This window comes from Engystomops pustulosus, chromosome 11 (assembly GCF_040894005.1).
Source record: "Engystomops pustulosus chromosome 11, aEngPut4.maternal, whole genome shotgun sequence".
NCBI classification, from domain to species: domain Eukaryota; kingdom Metazoa; phylum Chordata; class Amphibia; order Anura; family Leptodactylidae; genus Engystomops; species Engystomops pustulosus.
The window spans coordinates 23,093,103-23,107,031 of NC_092421.1; positions in this window are offsets into that span (position 1 = coordinate 23,093,103).

Sequence of the window (13,929 nt, forward strand, 5' to 3'; positions counted from 1 at the left end):
CTTCTGATTAATTTTTTTTTACGTTTATTTCTTTTTATGACTCAAAGTAATCTGGCAAAGCAGTGTGCTTTCAGTGCAGTGTCGGACTGGCCCAGCGGAGGACCGGAGAATCCTCCGGTGGGCCCTGATACTGGTGTGGGCCCCCCTGGTAGGGGGAGAGAAACTTTTTTTCATTAAAAGATAAAAAAAAAAAAAAAATCGGCACCGAAGGGCCCCCCCCCCCCCGCCCCCCCGCGGGATGGGGGGGGGGCGAGGGGGGTGGTCGGGTGATAGGGGTGGGCTGCGGGGACCAGGCGCAGGGCGCATCTTCACTTTCCCCGCTGGCTCCTGCACACTGTACAATGTACAATGGTAAAGGACCTTTGATGAGGTCATTACCATGTGACGGGGAGGAGCTACTCAGCATGTCCTCGGATAGAGCTGCCCTGGGGTATGTGAAGTTATGCTGCACCTGTATGTAATATAGGGGTGCAAGGGGGAATGTGGGGGTGCAGTGTAATATACATGTAATATAGGGGTGCAAGGGGGAATGTGGGGGTGCAGTGTAATATACATGTAATGTAGGGGTGCAAGGGGGGATGTGGGGGTGCAGTGTAATATACATGTAATGTAGGGGTGCAAGGGGGGATGTGGGGGTGCAGTGTAATATACATGTAATGTAGGGGTGCAAGGGGGGATGTGGGGGTGCAGTGTAATGTACATGTAATGTAGGGGTGCAAGGGGGGATGTGGGGGTGCAGTGTAATCTGCATGTAATGTAGGGGTGAAAGGGGGAATGTGGGGGTGCAGTGTAATATGCATGTAATGTAGGGGTGAAAGGGGGAATGTGGGGGTGCAGTGTAATATGCATGTAATGTAGGGGTGCAAGGGGGGATGTGGGGGTGCAGTGTAATCTGCCTGTAATGTAGGGGTGAAAGGGGGAAATGTGGGGGTGCAGTGTAACCTGCATGTAACGTAGGGGTGAAAGGGGGAATTTGGGGGTGCAGGGTGTCATTTGCATGTAATGTAGGGGTGCAAGAGGGAATGTGGGGGTGCAGTGTAATCTGCATGTAATGTGGGGGTGCAGTGTAATCTGCATGTAATGTGGGGGTGCAGGGTGACATGGATGTAATGTGGGGGTGCAGGGTGACATGGATGTAATGTGGGGGTGCAGGGTGACATGGATGTAATGTGGGGTGCAGGGTGACATGGATGTAATGTGGGGGTGCAGGGTGACATGGATGTAATGTGGGGTTCAGGGTGACATGGATGTAATGTGGGGGTGCAGGGTGACATGGATGTAATGTGGGGGTGCAGGGTGACATGGATGTAATGTGGGGGTGCAGGGTGACATGGATGTAATGTGGGGGTGCAGGGTGACATGGATGTAATGTGGGGGTGCAGGGTGACATGGATGTAATGTGGGGGTGCAGGGTGACATGGATGTAATGTGGGGTGCAGGGTGACATGGATGTAATGTGGGGGTGCAGGGTGACATGGATGTAATGTGGGGGTGCAGGGTGACATGGATGTAATGTGGGGGTGCAGGGTGACATGCACCTTCACTACTTGGGGGGGGGGCAAGAATTGTGGGTATGTGGGGTCAAGACTATATCCACTATAGGAGAATAATTGTGATCTCTAGGGGAAGAACATAACACTATTACATTTGTCATAAGAAGGTGGGGAAGATGATGAGAAAAGGAGGAACTTAACTTTTTGTGTTTCTTAACCTTTAGAGCGGAGTTCTGGCTGCTAGAAGCTTATGTATCCTCCAGATAGAAGGATAGAGAAATTAAAGAGAATTCCTCCGACTACAGACGTCATGTGTGTGAGTTGTTGGATTTACAGTAATTGCTGGTGTTACACAGTGTCTCCCCCATCTGATTGTACCCCCCAACCGCCCCGGTCTGTATGTATGCAAAGATACAGCAGTGACATCACCACCACAGCGCCCCCTGTGCAGCCTCTGCCTGCAGCCTGTAAGTGTTACACTGACCACAGCCAGGACCTGCCGCGGCTGCTGGTTGTGATGTCACTGCTGCGCCTCTGTATACATACAACCCGCTGGTAATGGGGGGCACAATTAGTCGGGCTGGATATAGTTGGCTTAGGGTTAGTGGCCACATTTAGGTTCCTGATGGTTGTGTTCACACATTGCATTTAGGAACACCGCAGTGCACTGGAATTGCCTTCCTAATTCAAGTGCAGAGTGTGAACGCAGTCAGAGGCCGCTTTCTGATGATTGCCATTGAAATTATTTGGGCAAAATGCATCCGTGCTCTGCAAGTAGTAACATGTGCTTTGTCTTTTAATGTGACTCATGGCAGCCAATCAGAGCTCAGATTTCGTTTCATAAACTGCTATAGGAAAATGAATGCTGAACTCTGATTGGTTGCCTTGAGCAACTAGAACAGTTCTGCTCTAAGATAAAACTACCCCAATGTGTTTAAGGCTACATTCACACAGCCGTATGGGGGACGTATATATATGTCCGATGTTTATATGCCGTATAAACGTCCCCCATAGACAGCAATGGGTGCTATGGAGAGGGGCGGGGTTGTGAAGCGCTCACCCCCTCCTCCTCTCCTGGGCGCCGCCGTTCGTCCGCCATGCTACAGTACGGAGATCATATCGTCGTGTGAATGTAGCCTAAAACTGTACACCTTTATCTGCTGTTTTTTATACTTCCGTTAGTAGTCTGGTAGTCTTTCTAGCAAAAAGATAGGGTGGGCCCTAAAAATGATTTCCTCTGGTGGGCCCCAGGTACTCCAGTCCGACCCTGTTTCAGTGTAGGCTAGAAAATAGCCACAGGAGAACTCCAAAAGCTTATTTAGGCCTACAATAGCGTTATATTTTACTTTTTTTTGGTTTGCTTGCGGCTGGGCTTGCTGCCACTAGTAGTGCAGCTAGTACCATATTGTGAGGAATTTGCTGTGAGACTTGCGACCGTTGTGTTTAGCTCTTAGTGACACACATATCCACCTCAAACACCGAAGTGGGACAATTTATTAGGGGTTTGATTTGAATTAGGCACAGTCTTCTGATTTATTTATTTTTTAAGTTTATTTCTTTTTATAACTCAAAGTCATCAGGCACAGCACAAAATCCAGTTGTGTGCTGTCAGTGTAGGTTAGAAACTAGCCATAGCAATAGGATAGCATCGTTTTGTTTAAAAAAAAAAAAAAAAAAAATTTACAGCTTACACTTTAATTTGGAAAATGTTTAACCCGAGGGCTAGGGAGAGGCAGGGCCAGAGCTGGTGCATCAGCGCCAAATGTTTCACGGAGTCAAGCTCCCGTGGCGAGGGCTAGATTTTCAGAAGTCTGGAGGTTCTTTAAAGAAACACCGGATGACCGACGGACTGTGGTGTGCAACCTGTGCCAAACCAGGATCAGCAGGGGTTCCACCACTACTAGCTTAACTACCACCAGTATGCGCAGGCATATGAATGCTAAACACCCCACTCAATGGCACCAAGCCCGTTCACCTCCGGCCGGGCACACCACTGCTCCTTCCCCTGTGTCATCTGCTAGTCAGCCCCCTGCCCAGGACCCCGGCCCAAACACCTCCCGTGCGAAAACCCCATCTTCGCCTCCACGATCCTCCACAGCGTCCACCAGCATTCAGCTCTCCATACCCCAGACGCTGGAGCGCAAAAGGAAGTATAGTGCAACCCACCCACACGCCCAAGCCCTCAATGTCCACATCTCCAAACTGCTTAGCCTGGAGATGCTGCCCTATAGGCTGGTAGAGACCGAGGCCTTTCGAAACCTCATGGCGGTGGCCGCCCCTTGGTATTCGGTCCCCAGCCGCCACTACTTTTCCCGATGTGCCGTCCCAGCCCTGCACCAGCACGTGTCAGACAACATCATCCGTGCCCTGACCAACGCCGTTTCTGACAAGGTCCACCTGACCACGGACACGTGGACGAGTGCTGCCGGGCAGGGCCACTATATATCACTGACGGCACATTGGGTTAACTTGGTGGAGGCTGGGACTGAGACTGACCCTGGGGCTGGTCATATACTGTCGACGCCGATGATTGCGGGGCCGACCTCGGTCCAGGTCTCAAAGGCCTACTATGCCTCCTCCTCCTTCCACCCCTCCTCCACCTCCTCCTCCGAATTACCATCCGTGGGCATGGCGCCTTCAGTCGGTAGCTCTAGGCACAGCAGCAGTGCCATCGCTAAGCAACAGCAGGCGGTGCTCAAACTGCTGAGCCTAGGCGATAAAAGGCACACCGCCCAAGAGCTATTACAGGGCATCACGGTGCAGACTGATCTGTGGCTGGCACCGCTGAACCTGAAGCCAGGCATGGTTGTGTGTGACAACGGTCGTAACCTGGTGGCGGCTCTGCAACTCGATGCTCATGAAGGTGCGCCGCATCTGTGTGCATTTCAGGAAGTCCAGCACAGATGCTGCCACTCTCAGGGCAGCGCAGCGCCGCCTCCAACTGCCCGCTCACCGACTAGTGTGCAACGTGCCCACGAGGTGGAATTCAACATTAACCATGTTATCCAGAGTTTACCAGCAGCGCAGAGCGATTGTAGACTGCCAGATGTCAACTTCCACCAGAACTGGTAATCAGGTCAGTCAGCTTCCTCAAGTCTACAATGAGGAGTGGACGTGGATGTCTGATATCTGTCAGGTGCTGAGTAACTTTGAGGAGTCAACACAGATGGTCAGTGGCGATGCCGCCATCATCAGCCTCACCATCCCGCTGCTTGGCCTGTTGAAAAACTCTCTGGTCAGCATGAAGTTGGAAGCTTTGCGCTCGTCAGAAGAGACGGGGGAAGAAGATTCCCTTGTTGATAGCCAAAGCACCCTCAGGTCTGTTTCTCAGCGCATATCGGAGGAGGTGGAGGAGGATGAGGAGGAAGAGGAGGAGAATGTTGGCGAGACAGAAGAGGGGACCATTGTTCAGGCCTTCACTGTTCAGCGTGTATGGGCAGAAGAAGAGGAGTTGGAGGAGGAGGAAATGGACAGTCAGGCCAGTGAGGGGAGTGAATTCTTGCGCGTTGGGACTCTGGCGCATATGGCAGATTTCATGCTAGGCTGCCTATCCCGTGACCCTCACGTTCAAAGAATTTATTCCAGCACCGATTACTGGGTATTCACTCTCCTGGACCCACGGTGCAAGCAAAATCTTTCCACTCTCATCCCTGCAGAGGAAAGGAGTGTGAGAATGCATGAATACCAGCAGGCCCTGGTGCACAAGCTGAAACAGTATTTCCCTTCTGACAGAGCTAGCGGCAGAGGGTGTACTTCTGCGGGACAAGTAGCGAGGGAGAGTAGGCGAGCAGGCAGCTTGTTCAGCACTGGCAGGGGTACGCTTTACAAGGCCTTTGCCAGTTTTATGTCACCCCAGCAAGACACTGTCACCTGTCCCCAGTCTCGGCAGAGTAGGGCTGATCTTTACAGAAAGATGGTGAGGGAGTACGTAGCTGACCATACCATCGTCCTAAATGATCACACAGCTCCCTACAACTACTGGGTTTCAAAGCTGGACATGTGGCACAAACAGGCGCTGTACGCCTTGGAGGTTCTTGCCTGCCCTGCTGCTAGCGTGTTGTCCGAGCGGGTTTTCAGTGCAGATGGTGGCATCATCACTGATAAGCGTACACGCCTGTCGACTGACAGCGCTGACAGGCTGACGCTTATCAAGATGAATAAAGCCTGGATTTCTCCGGATTTTCATTCTCCACCAGGTGAAAGAAGCTCAACCTGAATAATGTATGCACTCCTCCTCCTCATTGTCCTCCTTCTCCTCCTCTTTGTACACTAAAGCAGAGGAAACTGGCTATTTTTTGCCAGGGCCAACTGGCTCTAGCTATAGTACTCTATGTATTTAATTTTTCTGGAGGGCCACCTACCCGGTCCTCTGTTTTAAACAATTTTTGGGAGTGCCACATACAGGCACTCAATTTATTTAATTTTTCTGGAGGACCACCTACCTGCTCCTCTGGTTTGAAAACTTTTTTGCACTGCCACATACAGGCACTCAATCTATTTATTTTTTCTGGAGGACCACCTACCTGCTCCTCTGGTTTGAAAACTTTTTTGGACTGCCACATACAGGCACTATCCAAATTAAATTGTCTCCATAGCAGCTTCCACACGTCATCTTTTTAGCTGCCTGCACACGTTGTCTCCATTGCTACCTCCACACGTCATCGCCATAGCTGCCTCCAAAAGTCGTCCATATAGCTGCCTCCATACATGGTCCCCTTATCAAACGAGCTGTGTCAGGCAGAATTTTGGGTTGTTTTCATGGCTTCCACATCAAACTTGTTAACTTTGTCGCCACCCTGCTGTGTAATCCACAAAATATACTGGCAAACTTTTATCATTTACCGATACTATTTCAGCGCTACTTGCGCATCTGTTTACATTCCCCTCACCCGCCATAACCCAAACTTATAAGAACACTACTACACTTGATCTTATACAAAAATTTCTTAGAAGTGCTGTTTGGGGAGAAGCCGAGAGACAGGGGCTTGGATAGGCGAAAGATCGCCTGGCAGCGGAGCGCCAGCTCCATCCCAAGATCCAACTAACATAGTTTTAACTGCAGCACCTTTAATCTACTACTACTTCATTGCTTCCATACATCGTCCCCTTATCAAACGAGATGTGTCAGGCAGAATTTTCAGGTGTTTCACCAGATACATAGTGGAACTCGGCCCATCTGTCGCCGCCATGCTGGAGACCTGAAGTTGCAATCATAGCAGCGCAATAATCATGGAACCATTTCCGAAAAAACAATTAAAAATAGAACCACTATGCTATTCCATTATTCGTAGGTGAAATATTCAAACGACCTGGCCTGCTTTGAAAATTATAATTTTTTCAAAGTAAACGCTTCTGGCCCCCAGGCCCATTTTGGGTGGGGAGGAGCCGAGAGACAGGGGCTTGGACAGGCGAAAGCTCGCCTGGCAGCGGACCGCCAGCTCCATCCCAAGATTAGGCAGCCTCAGAGGCATCCATGCATGCTGCCCCTGCTGTTTCCTGTCCATTTTGCCTCCACGATGCTCCACAGCGTCCACCAATGACTCCATGCGCAACTTTCAACTCTCTATACCCCAGACGCTGGAGCACGAGAGGATATGCAGCACATCATCCCCTTATCAAACGAGCTGTGTCAGGCAGAATTTTCAGGTGTTTCACCAGATACATAGTGGAACTCGGCCCATCTGTCGCCGCCATGCTGGAGACCTGAAGTTGCAATCATAGCAGCGCAATATGAATGCCCCATACTGTCGCTCTTAATCATGGAAGTCGTCTCCATGGCTGCCTCAGGCTCATTTTTTGGGTGTTTCACCAGATACGTTATGGAACTTGGTCAATATGTCGCCACCATGCTGTGTTATCGACTAAATATACCGTCAACCTTTCGTTCACATAGGAAATCATTTCAGCGCTTCTTGCTCACCTCCTTTGGGGAAGCCTCCATTTAGGGTATGTCGCCATGACACTCTCTAGCCTGCCACTGCTGCCGCTGCCTCTGCATGCCATCCCCTATAGTGTCAGGGTCAATTATTGCATGTTTTAGATGCTATCTAGCCTCATTCGGTCACTCTGTCATCGCCATGCTGTTGCCCATAATTTTGGCATAATGGTGTGATTCAGCAGCCTCAGAGGCATCCATGCATGCTGCCCCTGCTGTTTCCTGTCCATTTCCGTGGTGTTTCCATCCTTTTCAGAGGTTCCCAGGTGTTTGGCCAAGCTTCCCTGTGCAGAGCCTTGGTCCCCTTGAAAAATGCTCGAGTCTCCCATTGACTTCAATGGGGTTCGTTATTCGAGACGAGCACTCGAGCATCGGGAAAAGTTTGTCTCGAATAACGAGCACCCGAGCATTTTAGTGCTCGCTCATCTCTACTGCTGACCAATTACACCAGAGCTATCTCATATCTATCTATCTATCTATCTATCTATCTCTCTCTCTCATATCTGTCTATCTAACACTCCAGCACAGCACATGACAGGGCAGCTTGCAGACTTGGAGATTGTCTCCTGCCATTTCCTGTGTGTGTGAGGTGATGGGGGGCTGCAGTTTCTGTCAGTGTGGATGGATTATTTGTTATACACAAGTGTATGGGCTGAGGAGAGAGAAGAATGTAGGTGCTTGGTCACTATATTAGTGAGGTCTTCTCCCTGCACATGGCTGAGTGTTGGGGCAGTGACACATGAGGTAACAGCTGTGTGCAGGGAGACATGAGGTAATCAGCTGTGAGCACGGAGGGGGGGGGGGGCGTGTCTCCTGTTCCGTAGTATTCTTTATGAAGACGGAATGTCCATAGTAACAGCTATCTGAGCAGTCACTGCCATCTAGGGGAAGTCTGCAGAATACAAGAGAAAGGAGCAAGATTCAGGTAACTAATCCAATTGCAAAAGGGCTTAAAATTACCTGCCCTACAACATATCAAAAGTTTTTTGAAATGACGGTTACACTTTAACCCTTTCAGGACCTGACCCTTTTTTGTTTTTTCATTTTCATTTTGCACTCGCCATGATCAAAAATCCATAACTTTTTTATTTTTCCATGTCCAGAGCTGTGTGACGGCTTGTTTTCTGCGTAACAAATTACACTTCATAGTGATAGTATTTATTATTCCATGCCGTGTACTGGGAAGCGGGAAAAAAATTCAGAATGCTGTGAAATTGGTAAAAAAACGCATTTGTGCTGTTTTCTTGTGGGCTTGGATATTACGTCTTTCACTGAGCGCCCCAAATGACATGTCTACTTTATTCTGCGGGTCGGTGCGATTACGGGGATACCAAATTTATATAGGTTTTATAATGTTTTCATACATTTAAAAAAATTAAAACCTTCTGTACAAAAATTTTTTGGGGATTTTGCCATCTTCTGGCACTAATAACTTTTTTATACTTTGGTGTACGGAGCTGTGGGTGGTGTCGTTTTTTGCAGATTTTGATGACGTTTACAATGTTATCATTTTTAGGACTGTTCGACCTTGTGATCACTTTTTATAGAATTTTTTTTTTTTTTTAAATGGCAAAAAAGTGCCATTTTCAACTTTGGGCGCGATTTTCCGTTACGGGATTAGACGCAGTGAAAAAATGTTATCATATTTTGATAGATCGGGCATTTTTGGACGCGGCGATACCTAATGTGTTTATGATTTTTACTGTTTATTTATATTTATATCAGTTCTAGGGAAAGGGGGGTGATTTGAGTTTTTAGGGATTTTTATTATAATTTTTTTTTTTTTAACTTTTTTTTATTTTTATTTTTACTATTTTTCAGACTCCCTAGAGTACTTTAACCCTAGGGTGTCTGCACGATCCTATCATATACTGCCATACTACAGTATGGCAGTCTATGTTTATTTTTCTACTCATACATTACAATGTGCTGATAGCACATTGTAATGCATGGGTTAACCCGAAGTAGCCTCGGGTCTTCGTGAGACCCGAGGTTACCATGGCGACGGATCGCCGCTTCCCGATGACGTCACGGGGAGCGGCGATCCTCGAAAAGATGGCGGCGCCCATGCGCCGCCATCCTTTTGAAGCCGCCGACAGCTTTGCCGGCGGTGATCAGCGGGAAAACACCCGCGATCGGTGCTGGCACCAATTGCGGGTGTTACCGGTAAGCCTTTGCTGCAATATGCAGCAAAGACTTACCGGCTATGGAGAGGGCTCAGCGCGTGAGCCCTCTCCATGCACCCGCGGCCGACCCGTGACGTGCCATTACGTCACGGGTCGTGAAAGGGTTAAGGCATGTGTTAACAAAAGCAGCAATGCAATCAGGCAAATCTCTTCTCAGCTGTTGTGATGTGTTGACCGCTCCGTCACTTGATGTCTCTTATTGCTGTGGCCAGTCACATCTCTGGGTTGTAGTAAAGAAAGGACAATCCAGAAAAAAAAAAAAAAGGAACACAGCAAACTTCGGTAGTACATGGTGATTACTAGATGATCACATCTGTACAGTTACCGGCTTGGAATGTCCAGACAAAAGTGTTGCGTCAACTTCAAATTGGGTATTTAAAGTGTATCTGTAATTTCAGTTGACTTTTAGTCAGTAGCTGTGAACATAGGACTATTTGTGACCATTATGTTACTTGTATACAGCTTTATAAATGCTTTTCCCTTCTGCTTGCTCTAATTGTCAATTTAGCTGACAGGTAGAAAGTATCTGCTACGGATGTAGCTATTTTACACTGGAATCTGATAACAACACGTACATCATATCACACAATAAAAGCCATTTAAAAGCAATGGAAAAAAATGTAGTTGGCTGTTTACTTAAAGCAAGTCTAACAGTTCCTAACAAGTAAAACCAGCGCTATGTACGGCACATTATACGCTTCCCAGAAATATATTTCTTGTTTTCCTTTACTTTAGCGAAAATTCTGTTTCATCTTTATGCAAATCTTCTTCTTGGTGCACCATGGCTATTTGTGTAGGTGCACCTGCTGCCCAGCACCCACCAGCGGCACTTCTTTACACTATACTGTAAGAAGTTCATTTACATAAAGAGGAAAAATGAATTTCCTCTAAAATGAGAGATGGTTGGGAAACTAGAAAGGTACGTCACAGTGCCCAGGGGCGTTAATATGAGACCCAAGGCCCCATAGGGGACTTCTGTATGGGGCCCCTAATGCATGCTTTTTTTAACGGACTGCTTAAAAACGGCCCAAAAATGGGTTCAAAATGCCACGTGTGCTGCCGACCTAGGGTGAAGACACGTGGGGTTTTTAGTCCGATTTTGGGCCGTTTTTACTAAGTGCGTTTTCACATTGTAAAAAATGCATGCATTTTTGTCCGTTTTTAATTGCGCAAATTCGGAAAACATCTGAAAACGCACTTAGTAAAAACGGCCCAAAAACGGCCTAAAAACGCCACATGTGTCTTCACCCTTAGGCGAGGTTCACATGCAGGTTCAGATTCTTGTTTTTAGCAAATCCCTGAAAATGTATTTCTGCCACAAAGCAGAAGAGGGTCTTCATTTCCAATTTCCTATATAATTCAGTTTTGTGAAAGAAAAGATATAGTTTCATGTAGAGAAATTCCCATTGATTGGGTTCCAGCTGACAGGCCCTGTTATCTAAAAGTTGATGCGAACAGCTGCCAATCAGCGCCGCAGTTACAGCATACCTCCCAACTTTTGGGCGAGAGAAAGAGGGACAAAAGCCCCTCCCCTTTTTCTAAACCACACCCATTTCCCCACCTACAGGCATAGTCCATAGTACGATGCCCCTAACTTTGCCCAAACACCCCCTCCCCCCCCCCCATGGACCCGTAAAATACCCCTAATGCAACTCTGCAACATACAAAACCCCCCTTTAATTTTATCCTCCCTTTACATTTGGTTTTGCACTTATATTTATCTCCCCAAACTTACACATAATCCTATCTGTACTCCTACCCCTAGCCCTCCTCACATGTAGTGGTCCCTGTTCTCTATCCTCCTCCTGTAGCCTCCTGTCCTTCAGCCTCCTCCTGTGGTCTCCTGTTCTCCAGCCTCCTCCTGTAGCCTCCTGTCCTTCAGCCTCCTCCTGTGGTCTCCTGTTCTCCAGCCTCCTCCTGTAGCCTCCTGTCCTCCAGCCTCCTCCTGTAGCCTCCTGTCCTCCAGCCTCCTCCTGTGGCCCCTTTGCTCCAGCCTCCTTCTCCCGTCCCCCAGCCACCTCCTCCCATCCTCCTCCTGTCCTCCAGCCTCTCTGTACTCTATTCTCCTCCTGTTCTCCAGTCTCCTCCTGCTGTCCCCCAGCTTCCTCTTATCCTCCAGCCCACACTGCCCCCTATCCTCCTCCTCCTTCAGCAACCTCCTCCTGTCCATCAGGCCCCCTGTCCTCTATCCTTCTCCTGTCCCACAGCCTCCTCCTGTAGGCCCCTGTCCTCCAGCCTCTTCATCCTGTGGCATCTTGTCCTCCAGCCTCCCCCCCTTGGCCTCCTGTCCTCCAGCCTCCTCACCCTGTGCCCTCCTGTCCCCCAGCCTCCTCACCATGTGCCCTCCTGTCCCCCAGCCTCCTCCCCCTGTGGCCTCCTGTCCTACAGCCTCCTCTTCCTGCGGCCTCCTGTCCTCCAGCCTCCTGCACCCGTCCCCCAGCCACCTCCTACCATCCTCCTCCTGTCCCCCAGCCCCTCTGTCATCTATCCTTCTCCTGTTCCCCAGCCCACTCCATCCTCATCCTGTCCTACAGCCTCCTTCTCCCGTCCTCCAACCTCCTGCTCCTGTCCTCCAGCCCCTCCCTCCTCTATCCTCATCCTGTCCTCCAGCCTTCTCCTGTCCGAAGCCTCATTCTCCTCTCACACAGCCTCATCCTACTGTTCCCCAGCAACCTCCAGCCTCATTCTATTGTCCTCCCAGCATCTTCCAACCTCATCCTATTGTCCTCCCAGCATCCTCCTATTGTCCTCCAGCCTCATCCTATTGCCCTCCAGCATCTTCCAGCCTCATCCTATTGTCCTCCCAGCATCCTCCTATTGTCCTCCAGCCTCATCCTATTGTCCTCCAGCATCTTCCAGCCTCATCCTATTGTCCTCCCAGCATCCTCCTATTGTCCTCCAGCCTCATCCTATTGTCCTCCAGCATCTTCCAGCCTCATCCTATTGTCCTCCCAGCATCCTCCTATTGTCCTCCAGCCTCATCCTATTGTCCTCCAGCATCTTCCAGCCTCATCCTATTGTCCCCCAGCATCCTCCAGCCTCATCCTATTGTCCTCCCAGCATCCTCCTATTGTCCTCCAGCCTCATCCTATTGCCCTCCAGCATCTTCCAGCCTCATCCTATTGTCCCCCAGCATCTTCCAGCCTCATCCTATTGTCCCCCAGCATCTTCCAGCCTCATCCTATTGTCCCCCAGCATCCTCCAGCCTCATCCTATTATCCCCCAGCATCCTCCAGCCTCATCCTATTGTCCCCCAGCATCTTCTAGCCTCATCCTATTGTCCCCCAGCATCCTCCAGCCTCATCCTACTGTCCCCCAGCATCCTCCAGCCTCATCCTATTGTCCTCCCAGCATCCTCCTATTGTCCTCCAGCCTCATCCTATTGCCCTCCAGCATCTTCCAGCCTCATCCTATTGTCCCCCAGCATCTTCCAGCCTCATCCTATTGTCCCCCAGCATCTTCCAGCCTCATCCTATTGTCCCCCAGCATCCTCCAGCCTCATCCTATTGTCCCCCAGCATCCTCCAGCCTCATCCTATTGTCCCCCAGCATCCTCCAGCCTCATCCTACTGTCCCCCAGCATCCTCCAGCCTCATCCTACTGTCCCCCAGCATCCTCCAGCCTCATCCTACTGTCCCCCAGCATCCTCCAGCCTCATCCTATTGTCCCCCAGCATCCTCCAGCCTCATCCTATTGTCCCCCAGCATCCTCCAGCCTCATCCTATTGTCCCCCAGCATCCTCCAGCCTCATCCTATTGTCCCCCAGCATCCTCCAGCCTCATCCTATTGTCCCCCAGCATCCTCCAGCCTCATCCTATTGTCCCCCAGCATCCTCCAGCCTCATCCTATTGTCCCCCAGCATCCTCCAGCCTCATCCTATTGTCCCCCAGCATCCTCCAGCCTCATCCTATTGTCCCCCAGCATCCTCCAGCCTCATCCTATTGTCCCCCAGCATCCTCCAGCCTCATCCTATTGTCCCCCAGCATCCTCCAGCCTCATCCTATTGTCCCCCAGCATCCTCCAGCCTCATCCTATTGTCCCCCAGCATCCTCCAGCCTCATCCTACTGTCCCCCAGCATCCTCCAGCCTCATCCTATTGTCCCCCAGCATCCTCCAGCCTCATCCTATTGTCCCCCAGCATCCTCCAGCCTCATCCTATTGTCCCCCAGCATCCTCCAGCCTCATCCTATTGTCCCCCAGCATCCTCCAGCCTCATCCTATTGTCCCCCAGCATCCTCCAGCCTCATCCTATTGTCCCCAAGCATTCTCCAGCCTCATCCTACTGTCCCCCAGCATCCTCCAGCCTCATCCTACTG